The sequence below is a fragment of the Meleagris gallopavo genome, chromosome 3, assembly GCF_000146605.3.
Source record: "Meleagris gallopavo isolate NT-WF06-2002-E0010 breed Aviagen turkey brand Nicholas breeding stock chromosome 3, Turkey_5.1, whole genome shotgun sequence".
Taxonomy (NCBI): Eukaryota; Metazoa; Chordata; class Aves; order Galliformes; family Phasianidae; genus Meleagris; species Meleagris gallopavo.
In genome coordinates, this window is record NC_015013.2 from 85,726,587 (window position 1) to 85,737,923 (window position 11,337).

Below are 11,337 nucleotides of genomic sequence, written 5' to 3' on the forward strand. Positions count from 1 at the left end.
GAAATGTTTTATGATTTCCTGTAGCCTATAAAAGCTGCTGGTTACCTATGAAGTCCTAAATGCTTCACATCCTACTTTTGAAAGCACCTGCAGCAAGAGAACAATGGCTTTGGTGTTCAAACACAGGAGCAGGCACGTTGGAAGTTGGTTTCCAGCTTTGCTACACCTGAGAAAAGTGTAAAAATACCTTTGTGCCTCTTCTACACAGAGCATCCAATGCAAAGTCCTGCTAGATAGCATTCAAATGTAAGGTTCCCAGCCTGTATGACTTCTCTGTCTGTTTATCTATTTGGGTGGAGCTGAAGCTGATAATTTAAGACCATCTGGAGCCTCTGCTTGACTGCTTGCTACACTTCTGCTTCTAAGGAAAGAGCTACCAGGAAAATCGGTGCACGGAATCTGCAGACTTCTCCATGAATCATCATAGACCCAGCCACCAAAGAGCAGAGAGGACAAAGCAGGAACAGATTCTCCGCCAGATTAAAGCTGCTTGGTCTGCTCAACTCCTCCACCTTGCAAGACTTGGCTGAGGAAAGAAAATGGGGTTGAAGAAGGAGAACAGGGACCTGGATACAACCTGGGATTTAGGAGATGGAGATGCAGAATAAGAATAGGCTGAGACTCAGAGAACATGTAGAAGAGCTTAGATGAAGAAAGGGAAGGCAAAAATACCTAGGTGAACTTTAGGTCCTGAATAGATCAGACAGATGCGTGAGCAGCCTTGAAGCAGAAGTCATGAGCATCTTGCACATTTAAGGCACCTGATACAACTACTCATTGCTCATCATAGTGAAGGCATGGCCAGAGGAAGTTCAGAGGGACACCAAAACCCATGGTATCATCCTTTTCGATGGAAAAAAACAAATGGTGAGGGGGAGTACTGGTATTGGGGGTAGTAATTTTCAAGTATTTTTGAGGTTTCTGACATTGGCTTCAAACCACTGGGGCTATCCGTACTGCTGACATGAAGCAGGATTAACAGGATGGTGAAGTCAGCCCTGATAACCTCATGAGCATTCATCATTCCTCAGCAATAGACATACAGCTTCTGGGTGTGGAGAGGGTAAGCCACATTGCTTACCCAACAGATGAAGTTCTGCCAGGCATAAGGACTGCTTGCCATTGTGGATGCTGAAGGAGGTGTGTCAGTGCTCCTCGATGTCACGAGGCAGCAACCAAAGAGCTAGACCCACTGCAGAGAACAAGGATTGCCCAGTGTGATTCACAAGGTGATGTCCTCCTGCAGGGATGATTCTTTGTAAGGATCTGGAAATCAGCGTGGGAAGCCAAGGCTGAGTGTCCTGCAGCCAAAGGACAAAGCTCTGCATAGGCAAGGAAGCAGTTTGCTTTAATCTGACTTGACTCTTATTTCTGAGGAGGAAGTAAAAAATTACAATAATATGATTAACAAGTGCATTATTGAATCTACAGGGCTTGCTGAAAATCAACATAGGCTTAAACTCTTCTTGTTCCAAATTGCTGAAGGACTTTGAGCTTTGGCTCTGACCCCATATCCCATGTGCTCACAGTTTTTCTGAGTGCTCTGAAGGTACCTGGGTGCTCACCATGGGAGTCCCACCATGGCACAGAGATATTCAGGTTCAACAACACAGCATGGGCATCCTGAGGGCCAGGTTACACAGAAGTGTTGAAATCCTTTGGAGAACCTGCCCTTTGGCTCAAGGAAGGAAAATGGTGCCCCAGGGGCTTCCCAGTACCATATTATCTAATTTGCTTGTAACAGGGGGATCCAGTTGTGCTACAGAGGAAGTCACCAACCTTCCAGCTTCCCTGAGGCTAGAACCATACTGAAGAAGAGCTGTCACGGAAACAGCTATATCTATCCCAATAATACATGAAGAGTTCAGTCATAGTTTCAAGGGCTGTCCTACAGCATGAGAACAGTTGTCCATGTTGTTTAATTATTAGCACAGTTTTTGCCCGAATGACTAAGACCATCTCTGACAATTCTTGGACAGGGTGCAGGACTTATCCCAAATTAGACATACTTTCCAATTGGTATTTTGGATTCAACCATTTTATTCTGGAGGTATATAGATAGGTACCAGCTAACCTCAGGGCCAGAAACAGATCCAGGAGCTTTCATTTGCTTATATGCCTTCCCCGTGATGTCCCAACTCCTATCAGGACAGGAGAGTAGATGGTAAAATACCACTGAATATGTAAATTAATGATTTTCTAGATGCCTTTCTATGCACCCTCTTAAATTTCTGCCTGGCTGAAGCAGTAGGAGACACGCTTTGCTCCGGGGTTGTGCTGATGAGGATAATATCCTCCTCCTACTCATCTCCATTTGTTTAGCTCTCTCTAATTGCAGGAACAACCAGACCATGCTGCTTGCAAAACTCCAGCTCTGCTGTGAGTCAGCTATCAACAGACATTTCCAAGATGGGTGTTATTTATTTATTCTCTTTTATTTCATGGTGGCCACAGAGCCCTGTTGCATGAGAAACTAGAAGATTAAAGGAAGGATCAAGTCAGGTTCAGACTGGCCTGTCCATGTTTGATCACCAGTTGTTCAGAAGACAGATGAGTAAAACAACGGGAGGAACTGGGAGACCAGAAAGGGCTAAGAGACTTGCATGGGTTAATCAACAGGAACCCAATCTTCTAGGGCATCACAGTTCAGTTCAGAGAATGGACCTGCTGACACTGAAGTGCAGTTCTCAGCAACAGGAAGGGACATCTCATCCCGGATGCCTCATTGTATCTAGGATGAGCGTTAATGACCTTAAGTTGTTCCAGGGGAGGAAACATTTATTCTCTGAAAGAGTGGTATGCATTGAAACAGACTGCAGAGGGAGGTGGTGGAGTCAGCATCCCTGGAGGTTTTCAAGAAAAGGGTAGATGTGGCACTTAGGGACATGGTTTATTGTAGGGTATGGTGGTAATGGATCAGCTTTTGGACTTGATGATCCTGATGGTCTTTTCCAACCTTAATGATTGTACAAATCTATAAGTGAAATTGCAGTAGCTGCAGAATTCATGAAAAGCAGATAACAGACTGCAAGTTTGCAGATTTGTTGATCACCTTCCACTAGATCAAGAGACAAACAAAAACAACCCATGAACCTTTGTCACAAGGGCAAATCCTGTGTAGAGATCACCCAAGTCTGTATGACTTATGGTTTATTTAATTATCCTTTGTTTCTCTGCTCAAGCAAATTGGGCTTGACCTACAACCCAACAATATTTGAGTTTCCCAAATCCCCAGCAATGGGGAACATTTCAGACCCCAATCCACTAGAACAGAAACAGCCTCGCTGAAAGTAGATCTGGAGCACACAGGAACATTGGGCAGCAGGGCTAGAAGGCCACAACCAGCTAGGTCATGGCCACAGGACTCACCGACAGTGATCTTCACAATAGGAGTCATGCAGACTGTCTCATTTCTGACACATCTGGAAGCCTCCAGGCACAGATCTTTGCTGGCCCGGTTGGTGTTGACATAGCACATCAGCAAGTTGGCTATGGGAGGGAAACACAGACTATTTGTATGAGGTCAAAGAAAGAATCTCCTTCCCAGTTGGACTCATTCCCATCCTTCTGTAGGCCACGGGACATTAAGACAGTGTGGTTGTGTAGATCCAGCCCTTCTACTGCCCTACACCCAAAATTGCTAAACACCCACTTCTCAGTAGAAAAAAACTTCTTTACAGGTGAGATCTCGGGGCATCAGGCTCTCAGCATATGCTGACATTCAACTATCATATTACAGTATTTGACAAATGGTCACAGGACCAGAACAGCAGTAAAGGCTGCACTCAATTTTTAGCTCACAGTTCAGCTGTACTCCCCACAAAAAGTGCAGCATTAGCTCCAAGCTCCATCCGAAGCTGGGATTGGGTTTGTAGCAAAAACAAAAAGGGCCCTTTCTTGAGATGTGCCATGAGAATACAGAAGGAAATTTTGGTTTCCTCTATGGGCAGCTAAACGATGTAGGGTGTCTAAGAACAGGGCCCTGCTGCAGTACGGTGAAAGAGAGGCAAAGCTGACCTTGCAGAGCTGCTCTTTGTGCAAGTAGCCTGTTGTCTTCTTAAAGACCAATGGGTTTAGAATTTAAGAACATGTCTTCTCCAGGAAAAAAAAAAAACAATAGCTCTCACTCTCCCAGCCTAACACTTGCATTAATCCTGAATAACTCACTAAAGTCCATACAGAGGACAGCAGACAGAAACACCATCAGGAGAGCATTCATCTCAGTTTGCTCTTCTCAGCCTGCACGCAGCAGGCTCCCAACTCCCTGTGAAGTGCTGGCAGGGATGATGGCCAGTATGAAGGCTGGTTCCTGGCTGGCACAGATCACCTGTGCTACTGATACATTTGCACACCATGCATAGCCTGGACCAAGGTTTCTTGTGGAATTTTGCAGCCAGTGCTTTGCCTTTTCCCAATCTGTATGCATAACTAGGATTGCCCCAACCCAAGTGCAACATCTTGCACTTGGCTTTGATGAACTTCGTTAGGTTCACATGGGCAGACCTTTCAAGATTGTTCAGGTCCCATTGGATAGCATCCCTTCCTTCTGTTGTATCAACTGCACCACTCAGCTTGGTGTTGTGGAAAGTGTTGTTTCTGCATTGATCACTGAAAAGGGGCAATTGAACTAAAGAATTAAGCTGTAACATAACTTTAGAATTAGTTGATGTGGAATGTAATAATAGCATATACATATTAGTAACATATTTTAGAAATATAGTTACCGGATTGCCTAACAAATACTTTCTCACAAAGCTGCAATAGAACTTAAATGTTTTAAACAATGTGGGTATAGCGTTCTAAACTAGAAACATACTGTGAAGTTGTTCATTCGACCAGCAAGAGTGAAATATATTTAACAAACTTTCAAGGAGTCAGGGCCTTGACACAAAGCAGAGCTGTCCCACTCTGTGGGAATGTGAGGATGCCACATGCAGGCTCCAGGATACTCCCCTCCATTCTCCTTTTGAACTTATCTCTATGTAAGGACAAATAAATGACCAGAACAATGACCCAGTGTAAAGGGGGGTAAGTGACAAGGGGGGTAATTAAACAATTAAGAGGCTATAGTTGTAAAACAGTCATCAGAAAGTTATGATCAAACACTTGTTAAGAAAGCAATTGTTAGAAAGCAATTAATCAATTAAGATATTTGTGTCTGAGCGGTAAAAGATTTGTGCTTACTTGGCATTTGTATGACTAGTGAAGTGTCGTGAAAGAGTGTGAACCTGCAGTACTCAGCCAATGAGGAACCAGGGCAGAAAGAGATAAGTGTGGGGCAATAGGGCATAAAAGATGTAACGTTGCTTTCTCGGCGCGCTCCTGCTTGCGGGATGCCCGCCATTGCAATCGCAAATAAAATCTGCTTTATCAGAGAAACTGTCCTGGAAAATTATTTGGATATTTCCAACAGTGTCATCCTCAAACTTGCTAAGAGTGCACTCAGTCCCTCTCAAGCCCACTGTCTATGTCATTGATAAAGATGTTGAAGAACGTCAGCCCCAACACAGACTGCTGGAGGACACCACTCATCTCTGGTTTCCACCACATATCTATTGCGCAAGGGCACTATGGGGGGAGGAGAAAGATTTCTTCATCTGCTCTTCACAGAGATGAGGATCCAGTCTCCCTCACCTCGTGTGATATTGGGGCCTGAAAATAAACCCAAAGGAAAGCAAATGCCACTAACATAAGCAGTTCCTCTTTGAAAAAAAGACAGGAGGATTAGGAAGTGGTGACCAGCCTAGGAGAAATTCAGGCCTCCTGAAAGGGGATAAGGACTCTCAGACTTGCACACTATACAAAGTAGATTAGAACTGAAGAAAAGGGGAAATGTGTGCAAACACCCTGTGGACTGTGACTAATACTGCATCTAACCCACTGTCTGTACAGTTTTGTTGGAGCACTGGCACAAGTGAGGTGATGAAGTCCTCCTTCTTAGAAACCTTCCTTTCTTCAGAAACCACCTGGACATGGTAGAGAGAAGTGACGGAGTCACCCTCCCTGGAGGTTTTCAAGGACAGGGAAGATGTGGCACTTAAGGACTTGGTTTAGTAGGCATGGTGAGGATGGGTCAGCAGTTGGACTAGATGATCTCGGTGGTCTTTTCCAACCTTAGTGATTTTGTGGTCTTGGGTAAACATCTCTGGGTGTTCCTGTTTGAGCAGGGGTTTGAGCTGGTGACCTCCAGAGGTCCCTTCCATTCTCACCCATTCTGTAATTCTGCCTCCCCTTCCATCTTTAACTGCCCAATCTAAGTTGAAGCTTCAGATTAGAGCTAGGCCACTAGAAAAGCTCATAACTTCTGAGGCCACGTGGATTTCCCTTTGGTGACTTGGTCCAAGACTACTCTACTAACTCCATTACCACGGCTCTGAGATCAGCATGGTATCAGCAAGATCAGAAGAGCACAAGGGAATTAGAGAAAGATGTGCTTTTGCTACAACATCAACATTTTGTCTTATAGGCAAAAATTGCAACCCAATCTGCAATTGAGATGCTTTTTTTGTTTTCCTGTTACCCCTAAACCATAGCTGGTCCATCTTGGTGAGGTACTGGAACAGACTGTCCATGGAAGTAATGGAGTCACAATCCCTGGAGATGTTCAGGATAGATGTGGCAATGAGTGACATAGTTTAGCAGGCATCGTAGTGAGGGGTTGACAGCTGGACTAGATGATCTTACAGGTCTTTTCCAACCTTAATGATTCCATGATCTCCAGGTCTGCATTTCTCCAGCTGGCCAGTGATGAGCTGTTAATAACCAAGAACCTCCAGTGCCAGTCTCAGCCCCATCTTTTCTTATTCACATCTCCACTTTTCCAGATCTCTGCTGTTATACCAGACCTGTTTTTCTCTACATTATATCTTTGTGTCTGTGCCATAAATACCTCACTGTATACAGAATAATGGATTGTTATTGCTATCTATAAAAGCCTACAGCTGCATCATACAAAGATAGATAAAAGTAGAACAAATTAGCCAAAGCCACCTGGTCAATTAGAAAATTACTCTTACAGCTTAGCCAAGTGAAACAAAGCCTCAGGCAGGTCAAGACAAACTCAGTCGGAGAAAACCTTGCAAATCTAAATCCTGAGGTCTCACAAACTCATTTAAAAGTTTATTGCCCATTATCAGCAATAGCAGCACCAAATTAAGGTGCTAAGGGATACCAAACCCTCTTGTCTTAGAATCTAATGAGGGAAAAAATAGCCTGAGCAATTTGGTTTTATTTATTGTATTATGTATCCTGTTTAGTTTTTTTTCTTTTCCAGTATACAGAAAGGCACTTTAGAAAGCTGGATAAGAAGTGAAACTGTATCTGTCCAATATAGGATATTAACAAAAAAGGGTGAAAAAGTGAGTACAGAACAATAATAGAGTACAGAAAAATAATAGCATTCTGCCATGTGCCTGGGTTAGGAGAAGCTAGGAAATGAGACCAGACCTACAGGGCCCTATTCTTCATCTCTCATCTCCACCTTCAAGTCTTACCTCTAAAAGGGCAACAAACAGGATTTGCTTTCACAGGGAGCCTGAGTCAGGAATCCTTTGTCCAAGTAAGAGACCAGGAGCCCCAGAATCCATTATTTATGTCCAGAAATGCACAGGAAGAGGAAACAATGGAGATTTAACCCTCCCATGTTCTTCTTCTGATATAAGTAGGGTTTGCAGCACCAGGAATGAACTACAAGGACTCTTTCTGCCTGAGAGAGAGCTTCCAAGAAGGAGACGTAAGCCCTACTTACAACTGGTTGCAATAATTCCCACCTAACTCAAGAGTCCATCTTAAGAAATAGAAGAAATTACAGAGAATGCCTATAAAAAACAAAGAACTCATTCACATAGAGGAAACTTCTAGGAAAGAATTAGAGAATTCCTCACCTGACTCACCTTAGTAGGTAAATGTCCTGTGTGCAAGAGAAGGGAAAGTTGTACACAATCCACTGAGCTAGAAACACATTTTTTTAAAATATCAGCTACCCAGCTCCCTATCCCTCCTTTACAAGCCTGATGCACTACAGGCTAGCTAGAATCTGCCTTGGCTTGCAGAGATATCACATCATGCTCTTCTCAGGCTCATGGCAGCAGAAGGAATTTATGACGCCTCCTGCAGTTATTTAAAGGTTTATTTCTGAGGCAAACTGATCACTTATAATTGCAGCCCAATCCAGGTTTGGATTAAGAATTGTAATTAAGCAATTTATTGGAATTCCTCATGCCCCAGCTTGCAGCAGCTCAGGATTAAGATCTGGAGAAGCTGTTCTCAGCACTTGGGATGGGCACAGTTAGACTGAGATATTCCTGAGCCTGTGTTGTTCTTTTAAATAATGCATGTGCTTGACCAGCCAAGAATATGGCAATTATTTCCAAAAAGAAGCCATAGGACAAACCAGTCAGCATGTCATCTACTTGCTCCCTGTGGGATGCTAGTGATGGGCAGCTATCCCCCTCCTTCCAAAGCTGGGCACAGTGCCACGAGCTCTCCTCCTCACTGCACAAACTCGATATCCTAGAGTTTTATCTTTGCCTTGGCAGCCCTTCCTCTTCCCCTCATTAGACTGCCCTTCATTTTGTCACAAGGATCCAATTTCTTGTAGGTCAATCGTTCACTTTCCTTTGCAGCCGCTCACCTTGGCACCCGCAGCACCACATTTACAAACACATGACATGGGCTAATGCCCATCCCAGCGTAGCTTATTTTACAGTCGTCTGAACTTGGCCAAATGTAGATGGACACAGAGTACAACAGGGAGCTCCTGAAGCACGTATTTTATTAATGCCAAAACACAGCTGTGATTTCCTGTTACTAAAGGGGGCTGGATAAGAAGTTATTCCATTTACTGCATTCTGAGGAAGAAGGCCTGAAGCCCAGCAATAATGGTCTCGCTTAAATATTTTCCTATCACACTAACAAAAAATATTCCCCTTTAAAGTTTCTGTTCCATTTTTCCCTTATTTTTTTCCCTCCTTCAGTTTTGCAACATCAGGTCTCATGGGAAGAAGGTGGGGGGAGAGAGAAGAACCCTTCGGCAACCCTTCACATTTCTCTTCCTCACATCCCTGCAGGAATTTCCCACCTCTCACCAGTCTGCCAGCCTACAGCTGTTTTGTTTTCTCCTTAATCCGATGGCTCACCAGGGAGCAGACACAGAGTGTAAGAAGCAGTCCAACAGAAAATACTCCTTGCTAAAAAGCTCTTATCACACCCACTTCCTTCTCTGCACCGATTATGATGGATCACCCCAAAGGCTGTCTCTTTGAAGAGCCTACAGGTGAGCAAAGGCCATGTCATTAAGCAGATGAAAGAGCAGCTTATGATAGAAACTTGGTCACTGAAGACATTCAAGGTCAGGCTGGACAGGGCTCTGAGCAACTTGTTTTAACTCTGTGTGCATCCCTATTCGCTGCATAGGAGTTGGGCTAGATGGCTTTTAAAGGTCCCTTCCAACTCAAACAATTCTATGGCTGCTCTTCTCAAGTCACATAAATCCCTTCTCCCCCCAACACTACCTACCCTGCTGCCAGCCCCAACAGAAAGCAAGAAGCAGCTCCAGGAAAGGAATGAAAGGCTGATGCACGCTTTTTGTCAATAAGCATCAATAATCTGTTGGCTGTGCCTCAACAGTTTGACTCATGCCCAGGAGAAAGCACTATGTGAGAAGGTTGCTGATAAGCAGCAGCTAGGACCAGTTGCTGCAAAGAGTGTCAACACGCTTTCTTTCTGTTCCTATCTCTTCAGGTTGGTGATGCAGAATCTTAGAATAGAATCAAAGAATAGCCCGAGGTGGAAGGGACTCATAAGGACCATCAAGTCCAATGCCTGGCTCTACACTGGACTGCTCACAGACATGGGATTTGAGTTTTGTATGGTCCTGTGTGATGCCAGAGGTTGGATTCAACAATCCTTGTAGGTTCCTTCTAATGTGGGACACTATGTGATTCTATGAAATTACTTCCCCTATGTAGCAGGAGAAGCATTGCTCTTACCCCTCAAAGCTATATCTTGCCACCTCCAGCCACGATATCCTACCTCATCCCAGACTGCTAAACGGGGGAAGAAGCAGTTTATAGAATCATAGAATTGTTTGAGTTTGAAGGGACCCTTACAAGTCATTTAGTCCAACTCTTCAGCAAATGAACAGGGATACCTACAGAGCAAGCGGGGTGCTCAGAGCCCGATCCAGCCTGACCTTGAACGTCTCCAGGGACGGGTCATCCACCACCTACCAGACCTGAGAAGGAAAACAAACCAAAACCTTTGGCACAGCAACACTTAAGCACTTAAAGAAATAGCAGAGAAAGATCTCTGAAAGATCTCGCTGTAGAAGGGCCAGAGCAACTCAAAGAAAGCTTGCCCTCATTGGAGCAGGAAGTGGTAACAGAACTGTCAGAGACCCTCCCATCCTCAGCATTTCTGAGAAGATGTAGATGCCAGTGCAAGTCAAGAGGAACTTCTTGCTACCTCCTTCCCATAGATTTAATCTCAATGAGCAGCTACAGCATTGGTACTGTCCTTCAGCATCACACAAGGTTTTAGGTGCCTACAGAAAAGTCACCCCATTGGAAAAACTGAATTGAAAGCACCCCTGGAAAGGCCAAGGAAGGCAAAGTTCAGCTGAGCATGAGTCACCCAATGGTGACTGCTCTTATGGACGCCTGTGATGGAGGCACAGTCCTGCTCTACAGGAGCAGTGGAAAATCCCTTGCAAATTGAAAATTAGGCCAGAACACCATACTTTGCCATTGTGATGTCAGTGTTGAGAAATCATATCAGAGAGCAATTTTTCACTGAAAGGGTGGTGAGGTGCTGGCACACACCCTAGAGGTATTCATGGCCAGATTGAATGGGGCCATGAGCAATATAATCAAGTGGATGGCAACACTGCCCAGAGCAGGGGGCTGGAACTTGGTCTTTGAGATTCCTTCCAACCCAAGCCATTCTATGATTCTCTGAAACCCACCTTCCCCAATCTCTGGGTTGCTTGATTATGGCCACAGGCCAAAAGGACACTCCTCAGACTCGTCACCTTCTCTCTTTAAAGCTCAGCTAGTTCCAAGGTATTGCATTGCTCAACCCAGTAGTTGATACCTAGCCAAACACATGATTTCCCCACCTTGCTTTTGCTCTATTGAATCTCCAATCTTTTTTTTCCCCTCCAATGAGTTGTGTTGTTTTTGTTTTTTTTTTTGACTAGAACTTGACAAGCCCTACATGTAAACGCAAAACAGGTTAACAACCTCCTGGGAAAAAAAAAAAAAAAAAAGTAGATGCTTTATTTAAGCTCCTACATTACAACCAGTAACTGTTTTGCTGACACTGGCAGCTCTTCACAGT